This window comes from Delphinus delphis, chromosome 16, assembly GCF_949987515.2.
Source record: "Delphinus delphis chromosome 16, mDelDel1.2, whole genome shotgun sequence".
Lineage (NCBI taxonomy): Eukaryota > Metazoa > Chordata > Mammalia > Artiodactyla > Delphinidae > Delphinus > Delphinus delphis.
This window is the reverse complement of record NC_082698.1, coordinates 79107397-79117295: the sequence shown is the minus strand read 5'-3', so window position 1 is coordinate 79117295 and position 9899 is coordinate 79107397. Positions and strand designations below refer to the sequence as shown.

Sequence of the window (9899 nt, the reverse complement as noted above, 5' to 3'; positions counted from 1 at the left end):
TGCAGCAACTTTATGGCGGCTTCCAGACAGAGAGGGAGATTTTTTTTTTTTTTGCAAATGACTTAGATTTAATCATCGGAAGCAAACTAAATGGAGAGCTTACAATAGAGAAGAATTACATGTCAGAGCCTTTTGCAAACTGAGCTGGGACAGAAAGGGACAGGGGCTGCCCCTCAACCCGATCCCTTCCAAACAAAGACATCCACAGTGTCCCTGGCAGTCTGGCTCAGGGAAGGGGGAGACTGTTGGCTCTGTGCGTTGAGGTCGCCTTGCCACCGCTCACTCCTGGCTAGCCATCAGGAGTCCCGCCTTGCTGGCTCTGGTCATCACCCTTTTTTTTGTGGCCCGATATGATGTCATCAATCCACAGCAGTAGAACTGCCGTCTCCACTGCTGTCTTATACGTTTTCAGCTTTACAACCAATGGTTCCCAGATGCCCAGTTCTTTCAAGTCCACCAAAGTACCTGTCTCACCATTTACGTCCCAGGTCTCACAATTCTCCTGGGTGTGCTTGGCCCGAAGGGAGGTAAGTAGACGGATGGTGCTGGCCCCACAGTTATGAATAAGGGTACAAGGGATGACCTCTAGGGCTTGGGCAACAGCCCAATATGGCCATTGTTCCACACCAGTCATGGCCTTGGATTTTTCTGTCAAGGCATGAGCCACAGCCACCTCAGAAGCCCCACCCCCAGGCACCAGCTGAGGGTCCAGGAGAACATTGTGGCACACCTGCATGGCATCCTGGAGGTTGCGTTCTACTTCCGAGAGCAGAGAGGGAGATTTAATTTCATCTTATGCATTTTGCTTATTTGAAAAAAATTTTTTTCAGCACGGAGTGCGCCAATCACAGCATCGTGGCATACGTGTTGTACTGACATCTGGAAATATTTAGCAATTCTAGAAACAAACAGTCAAGGAGTTCGCCCAGATCATCAAACACAGATTTGACCCTAACCCAGATTCCCAGGAGCACGCATCAGGAGGGAACAAACATTAAGCTCCTAATGACACTATCTTCTTCTGTAGCAGAAACAACATGGTTGGTGCTGGTACCCAGGCCTGGAAGTGACTTGGGGATCCTGGTCTCTGATATGTTTCCCACTGGCAGCCTCAATAGAATTCAGCGGAAATCAGGCCACAGGACTGGAGGAGACAGGACAGTGGACCAGACAGGCTGGCAGAAGTTCAGTCCAGGGTTCAAGGGCAAACGGTGGATGAATGGGGGCAGAGGTCAGCAGAGGTCAGGACTGAGAGGGCAGCGCCAAGGATTAGGCTTGAGGCTTCAGTGCCAAGCCATCAACAGGACCCGGCAGAAGCTCAGGGGCTGGGAGATCAGAAACAGGCCAGAGGCACAGAAGAACACAGTCGGGACATGAGCTGGGAATGCAGTGTTAGGGTTAGGACCCTTCTTCCTCACAGGTGCTTACAGAATGGGACTGGGCACACCCACCAACTCAAGTTCCAGATGGGGCTGGACATTGCCCCCCCCCCACACACACACACATGCCCCCAGTGCCCCTTACCCCCCCGAGGCCCAAGCTTCATTCCAAGCACCGTTTTGCTCCGGCTCCAGTTCACCCGCTGTGCCTCTCCTTCTATTTCCACAGTGAGTGGGGATTTCAGAGTCTTTAGAACACTGCTGTTGTCCCAGGATCTCCAAACTGTTCCACCAAGCCACACAGCCACCCAAATGAAGTACAAAGCCCTCTTCCACGTCTGCCAGCTCAGCCCCACCCCGAGGCATACCTCATTGTCACTTGCTCTTTATTTCCATAGAAAGAATGTTGGGGTTCCGGATATATATCTGGGCGTTTACCTTAACCACAAAAGACTAAACTCATACTCTTCCCCAAACTTACTTTTCTTTCTCTATTTATTCCCGACGCGGTGATGAGCATTGTTGTCTGCTTAAAACTAGAAACCCAGGGGCCACCCTAGACTCTTTCTTTTCCCTTTTTTCCCCTGTATCCAACACCAAGTCCAGTGATTTCTTCTTTTTAAACCCTCAAAACTTCTCAAGCCATATGCCTTCCTACGTATCTGCCTCTACCATCTCTCAAAGAATTATTACAAAGCCTCCAAGTTGGACTTCTGGCCTCCAATGATTCCAGAACAATCTTCCTAAAATACGAATTGGATTATGAGCTACTTCTCCTTGGAAGCCTTTGTTGACCTCCCATGGATGGATGCTCTTCTCTCCTCATCAGAAATTCAGGGCCCTGGGAAATGTAGACCCCAATCTCTCCCCGCTCCCTCCCTCCTGGCTTTAAGCCAGATCAAAGGGGTCTAGAGAATGTCTGTGGACCTACTGAGATCACAGGCAAAATGTCAGCCATATGCACGTTTTCTAGAAGGACTTGCAATCGTTGTCAAATGGCTCTCAAGGGTCCATGACGCAAACACAAGTTAAGAACTACTGCCCTGGGGCTTCCCTGGTGGCGCAGTGGTTGAGAGTCCGCCTGCTGATGCAGGGGACGCGGGTTCGTGCCCTGGTCCGGGAAGATCCCACATGCCGCGGAGCGGCTGGGCCCGTGAGCCATGGCCGCTGAGCCTGCGCGTCCGGAGCCTGTGCTCCGCAACGGGAGAGGCCACAACAGTGAGAGGCCCGCGTACCTCAAAAAAAAAATAAAGAAAGAATTACTGCCCTTCACGTGGCATTCCTTCACAGGCCAGACCCTACTCACCTCACACCTGGCTTGTCAGAAGTGTTCAAACACATGTGACCAGGACCTATGGTAAGAAACATTATATTTCTGTGTAAAACAGAAACAAATTTTTACAAAACAATTCTCATTCGACCTATGTCATAGACACTCTGATCTTTACTATTTTAGCCATTTCATTTTTTTTAATGCTGACTATGATCCCTTAAACTTATTTCACAGCCCATCCACCACGAATGGATTCCAAATCACAGTCTGAAACTTAGGTCTTGAGGCTGTGTCGTATTTGTGGTTCTCTATTATTTTTTTGGTCTCAATTCCCAACTGTCTTGTAAGCTCCTTGAGGGCAGGGAGCGTGACTTATACATTTGCAGTATTGCCCCAGGCACAGTCAGTGCCGTAAGAAAACAGCTGGAAGACATGTGGGGAAGAAACAAAGGACTACTTGCTGTAAAAACTGCCAACTACTTCAGGCATGGAGATGTGACAGTCATTATTTGGTGGAGGAGAATTCCCTGGATTGCATTTAGGGCACGGGTCCCCAACCCCTGGGCTGTTAGGAGCCGGGCCGCACAGCAGGAGGGGAGCGGCGGGTGAGTGAGTGAACTTCACCTGCCGTTCCCATCACTCCCCATCGCTCACATTGCCACCTGAACCCTCCCCTGCACCCCCGTCCGTGGAAGAACTGTCTTCCACAAAACCGGTCCCTGGTGCCAGAAAGGTTGGGGCCCGCTGATTCAGGGGAAGGGAGCTCAGCAGAACGATAAACCCTAAACGCTTTGAGATCTCTCTCCCACTAGACATAGGAGAAAAAAATGAAACTAACGGAGTAAAAATGCTGCTTTGCGAAAGACACCAACAAGGTGAGGAAGGAACCTTTTTATTATTATATCTAGCGATCAGTCTTTAAGAATCTGTTGTTCTCGGCTACATTAGCACTGGGCCAGGCAGAGGATTTTAAATACTTGGTGCCTGCCCTCCAGAGCTTGACAAACCAGCAGATGTGTGGAAACCGACAGATGGAAATGATTAAGGGCTAAACTGCCGGTGTGGACTCAGAGGCAAAAGTTCAGGAGGGGAGACCTCATGCTCGAAGGAGGTAAGCTCTTCATTCTAACCCAAAGCTAAAGCGCTGGTATTGTCTTGGTGTAAACATTAATATCGCAGGAAACCAGGGGCCAGATAAGCTGGAGGACCTTTGTCAACCACAGAGGCTGCTGCTATAGTGGCAAAGAGGCTGCCTGACTGGTCTGTTTGCGGAGGGAGGGGGTGGTCCCATGAGGGATGTCGCTCTGCATCACAGCCCGTGCAGCACCCACCGAGAGAGCACTTCTCTCTCCTGCACAGGTGCCCCTGGGCAGCCTTAAAGGGCTGGGCTGCTTCCCTGCTTGAGTGTCCCACCCAGAACCCCAAACCCCATCACAGGCAGACCTGGAGGCAAGTTCCTCAGCTGCTACAACCTCCTTGTTCCAAAGTGAGATAACAATCATGGTTGTCCTCAAAGGATGTCCTGAGATCGTGTCCATTCAGGACCTAGCGCGTAGTACGCGCTCAATAAACGCAGTCACGGCTGATTTGCGCTTCCTTCACTCCGTTGATTGACACGTATGCATTCCTGCGTTTGCCTCTCTGAACTGCCAAACAGAGTAAGGGCTTAGAGGGACACTGACGCAGCTAAATGGATGAACCCTAGCCCTGTAACACCCAGTACAACGGCACACATCCCGTGCGGGTCAGATCCCACAGACTAGAAGGGACGGCTATAATAGGAATAGTCCAGGTCCCAGGTTAGGGGACGTGGGGAAATAGACTTGAATAAATACCAGCAGTTCATGTTCAAGTGCCATTTGGCTGAGACAACCACACACTTCCTTTACCAGAAGCACTTGCTTCTCCCTCCCCTACCCCTGCTCACCCCAATGGGACTGCTTGGAATCAGGGTGATTCACCCTCTGAACAGAGCAAGGGGGTATCCCTGGTTCACATCCTGCCCGCTGTATTGTTCAGAGGCCAATTCACTTTCTGCCCTCCAAGTCCAAAGGCATGAGAACAGGAGGAAATGTTCAGCTGGGCATGCTTTAATAAAACAAAATAAACTCAGCTACGAGTCCTTATGAAACTGCTCTCTGGGGAGCAGTTTCCCTGCCTCTGACATGCTCCCAGGAGAATCATGCTTTTAAAAGGAGACTTTAAATTCCCACCCTACAGTAAACACACTCTTTCAATCACACTGCAGCAAAAACGGCCAGTGAGCCACCGTAAGAAACCACGGCCCCAATGTACGAAGGCACACACCCCGCCTCCTTTCTCCATTCTAATAAACCGCCCTTGGGCCTTGGCTGGTTTTTTGTTTGGGGGGCTTGTCCCAATGCACTGAAGGGCGGCCTACTCCCTGCACTTTTGTATTTGCATCGTGGACACCCTCATGCCGTTCAACACAAGCAATCCAATCGTGACACACGGCTGTCAGCTTGCCCCACTCCCAGGAGAAGATAAAGAGGTGCATCCTCCCCATGCTGGCAGAGATGGGGCCCATCCTGCATGTGAAACAGTGAAGAACAAGATGCAGGGCCTTCCCCCAAACACAGCTGTGGCGGAGATGGCTGGGGGCCTGAAAGACCACTCTTTTATCTTCCACGGCAGCAGCATTTTAACCTGGGCACACGGCTGCCCAGAATAAGATCACGTTCCGGCCTCTTTGCCGCTCCTTGGCCCCGTGAGTAAGTGCCAGTTAGTGGGGTGTTAAGCAGAGGTGGCCCGTGGCTGCACTTTCGGTCTCTTTTCTGTCCTGTCGTGCTTCTTGCTGCCTGAAAGTGGGTGTAGCCATCGGGGACTAGAAGGAAGAAGGCCACTCCCTGGGGAGGGTGGGGTAGGGAGTCAGGGGAGCCTGGGACCCCAAGGATGCCATGGTCACTTCCCTCCGGATGCAGTTTATGTGAGAGAGAAATAAACGCCTATCTTGTTTAAGCCACTGTTACACTGAATTTTCTGGGCCGTGGAATTGAATCCTGCCCTAATTATAGCAGTTCTGTCCCAGAACAAAGTCACCACTGGAAATGGTGGGTGGGTGCCATCTGCTATGCCCATCCACCAAGCCACTGCTCAATGCAAGACCCTAACCATACAAGTCAGCACCCAGGCAGCCTGGTTTCCAGAAAAGCAGAGCCACCAGTTCATCCCTGCATCTGTCCAGCTATTTTGTGAGCCAAGACTCTGTGCCAGGTGCTGGACTGGCTCCTGAGCTGTAAACAGGACGGACTGGGCTCTGTCCTCCCAGGGATGCCTCTCATCTCACAAGGACGAGAAGCCAAGACCAGGGAACGTGATGGGGAGGTAAACACGAAAAGGGCAGCGACAGGGCACAGGGCTGGGACTCGGCCTGGTGAGGGAGGGGGCTGACACCGAAGGACAGCTGGCAGGTACGCTCACTTGTCCTACGTTCATCAGACGCACGTTCACGGGAGGAGAGAAGCGTGTGCAGAGGAAGCGTGGCTGCGCGGATGGACGGAGAATGTGCACGGAATCCGGATGGCGGACGCGGAGCCGCCGCCGCGGCGCTCGGAGGGCTCACAGAGGTTCCCGTGGTCTGTCGCCGGGCCACCTCTGTGCCGTGGGTGGCTGCGGAATGTCCTTTCAGCTTCTCCAAGTCTGGAGCAGGCGCGGATGCAGCTCTGTGAGTAGGCACCAGCTTCTCCGGTGGGCGCCGTGAGGACAGACGCGTGGTCCTCGTTCTCCCCTGCTCCGTGTCCCCTCCCTTCCCCAGCTGCCCGCCCTGCTCATCCACAGAGACCTCATGCCCCAAAGCCCCATCAGAGTACCGCCCCCATCCACATCCTCCCAGCTCCTCCGAGTGGCCCCAAGTTAGTACCCTCCTCTGATCCCCCAAACGTCCCCTTCCAGGGTTTCACCTCCCGGCTTCTCCCATGATGGTGTGATAAACCCCTTATTTTTTTGCTCTCGTGGTCATGCTGCTTCCCTATTCAGATCCTTACGACCAAATATCAGTGCTGTGAAAATCAAAGAAGGGCCATAGAATCCTTGGGGATTAAAGGAGACTAAAAGAGACAGGACAAGGAAATGCGATGAATGATTCTGGACAAGATCGTACATGCGGGGAGCGGGGGATGTTATAACAAGATTATTGGGACAACTGGGAAGATGTGAATGTGGACTTCACATTAGATCACAGTAGTGAAACTGATCATCATATTGTGGTAACACAAGAGAAAATCCTTCTTCTTAGGAGATACTCGCTTCCTGAAGAACCCTGTGGTCTGCAACATAATCCCAAATGGCTCAGCAAAAAATACAAATAATACACATTCATAGGGAGGGAAGAAGCACAATGTGAACTTGTAAATCGGTGTGAAAGGCGTACAGGTGCTCCTTGTAGTATTCTTGCAACTTTTTAAAAGTTGATTTACAATGTTACGTTAGTTTCATGTGTACAGCAAAGTGATCCAGTATGTGTGTGTGTGTGTATATATATATATATATATATATATATACACACACACATACACACGAACACACACACACACACACACACACACACACACACACACACACACATATGCTCTTTCAGATTCTTTTCCCTTATAGGTTATTACAAAATATTGAGTAGAGTTCCCTGTGCTCTACAGCAGGACCTTGTTGTTTATCTATTTTATATACAGTAGTGTGTATCTGTTAATTCCAAACTCCTAATTTATCCCCCCAACACCGCTATCCCCTTTGGTAACCACAACTATGTCTCCGAGTCTATTTCTGTTTTGTAAATACGTTATTTGTATCACTTTTTTAGGATCCACATATAAGTAATATCATACGACATTTGTCTTTCTCTGTCTGACTGACTTCACTTATCAGGATAATCTTGCAACTTTTCTGAGGGATGAATTTCTTTCAAAACACAAAGTAAAGAAAAACATTTTAAAAGTTAAAAAAAAATAGGAAGTAGTCCAGAGGCAGGCATGGAGGTATTGCAAAAAGGAGAAGAATTTGGAACTCCTCAAAGATCACCAAGAAAGGAGGTGTCAAACCTGTGAAGCCCCCAAAAGCTGGGTGACAGGGTCTCAAGGTCCCCCAGGGCTCTGGGCCCCAGCCTCCCCACACAGTGACCACCACCCCCACCCCCCCCCGCAAATTTGTTTGCCCTGCTATTTATAGAGCAATCACTTTCCTACATAAAGCCCCGAAATAGAAATGTTAAAAGAGCAGCTGGTGCCTCGCGGGAGCCTCCTAAAACGTCTGTTTCCAAACAGCTTCCCTCTGTCATAAATATCTTGTAGCTCTAGCTCCCTCCTTCTTTGTCAGCAGGCGCATTTGCATAAAAATGGGCCTCGGTGTATTAAGAATTTATCTCTCCCTGCTGTTTACCGCCTGCCTGAAGATGCACAGGGCCCCCTGTGACATGGCCTGCGATGGTCACACCAACCTTTTGCCTGAAGGTGAGACACAGTGAAGACTGGAAGAAGGGTCTACTCTTCTTGGGGTTCTGCTTTTCTGCATCAATAAAGGAAACACAAAAGCTGACACACAGGCCCAGGAGCGAGTTCACAGGCCTGGCCCCTGGGTGAAGGCTCGGTGGGGTCTTGGGGCGGCAGCCCTCATCGGCTGGATGCGCAGAGGCCTGAGATGGCCTTTAGGGTCCATTTGCTCCCAGACTTCCTGGTGCCTTTCGTCTTTCAGATTTGCCTTTGGATGATGTCTTAGTGTGGGCTGTCATAACAAAATACTGGGCAGCTTAACCGACACTTATTTCTCACAGTTCTGGAAGTCCAAGATCAGGTTCCCGGTGAGGGTTCAATTCCTGGCTTTCGGAGGGCCACCTTCCTGCTGTGTCCTCACATGGGGAGAGTGGGAGTGAGAGAGACAGGAAGGGCACTCGCTGATGTCTCTTGTCTAGGGACACTAACCCTATGGCATCAGGGCCCCACCCTTAACGACCTCTATAAAAGCCCTGTCTCCCTACAGTCATGCCAGGGGTTGGAGCTACAACATATGAATTTGAGGGTCCACAATTCAGCCCACGAGAGGGGAGGAGGCTGCTGTCACTAATGTCCCCCAAACCCTTCTTTTGGTGACAAATTAAGACTCCCCCATCTCAGCTGCCTTTAGCCCCTGATGACCATCTCCTCCTTGCTGTCAGCTGAAGTCCTCAGTGCCACCAGCCGCTGTCGGCAAAGGGCCTGCCCCGACTGAGGGGACCGAGGGCTGAGACCAGAGGCAGATATGGCTGAAAATGTCCGAGTCACTGTGTGCAGGCAGTGGACGTGTGAGTTCTTGCATGTGAGGAGTGCCAAGCCCCAGCCATGTTCCACCCCTTCTGGACACAATGCAGGAGAGGGACGGCCTCCCTGGGGGCACCGACCGTGGGAGAGCCGCCAGGTGACCCCCAGACTGGGTACTCAAGCGCTCTCAAGGGCTTGCCCCAAGCACGACAGTCCTCACATGGAAATGCCATTCAGCTTTTTTGTCCATTGTTGCGTGCCTAACAATTGGGAATGTTTTCCTTGGAACCGGTTTGTAATCCCATCATGCTGTACTTCCTTTGTACTGAACAAGTGTTATTTAATGGGGCCGTTTTGATTGTTTTGGAGATAGGGGCATATTTGGAAAGAGGAGGGGTTTGTGTGAGTTGATTACATTGGCCAGCTTCCTCTATTTTTTCTGGGAAATCCTTCTTCCCGTGTGCATAGATGGTAAGTCTCACAGAAGAACCGTATGACGCGGCATGTGAGACCCTTGCCCTGGGCAGCTTCGCGGCGACCCATCCAGGCCTGCAGCTTGGGGTCCTTGGAGGCCACAGATGGATGGGGTGGAGGCTGCGTCAGTGGCGCCTCGTAAAGTCGTGAAGTCACACTCAGGTAAAGCCATCAGCGGGAGCTGGCCTGGCTCTTTCGTGCTGGAGACGGGGCATATCAAATTCCAAGTCCGTTCCAAAGGCCTCTTGCTTGCCTGGGTCACAGCGCAGGCGTCTGGGGCCCCTTTCTTCCCTTTCCTCAAACTGCTCCCTCCCCTGGCCCAGGAGGCCTTTCCTCTCTTAGGGAAGGTCAGTCTCCAGTAGAAGAATGACCATTGTTCCTTCGCAGGGGAAAAGAGGCCCCCGTCCCCTCTGTCCTTCCTTGCATCCTGTTGCTGGTTCCTAAGTCCCACTGTGGGGCAGCCCGAGTTTCCCGCACCTGAGCGCCTGCCTGCCCTTCCCCGCTAGCCGTCTGCGCACCCTTACTCTC

General features: G+C 51.3%; 1 pseudogene; it reads right to left on the bottom strand.

Annotated features, from left to right (window-relative positions):
* Positions 1 to 274: 274 nt before the first annotated feature.
* On the bottom strand, positions 275 to 1480 carry LOC132439225 (T-complex protein 1 subunit gamma pseudogene; annotated as a pseudogene).
* Positions 1481 to 9899: the final 8419 nt, after the last annotated feature.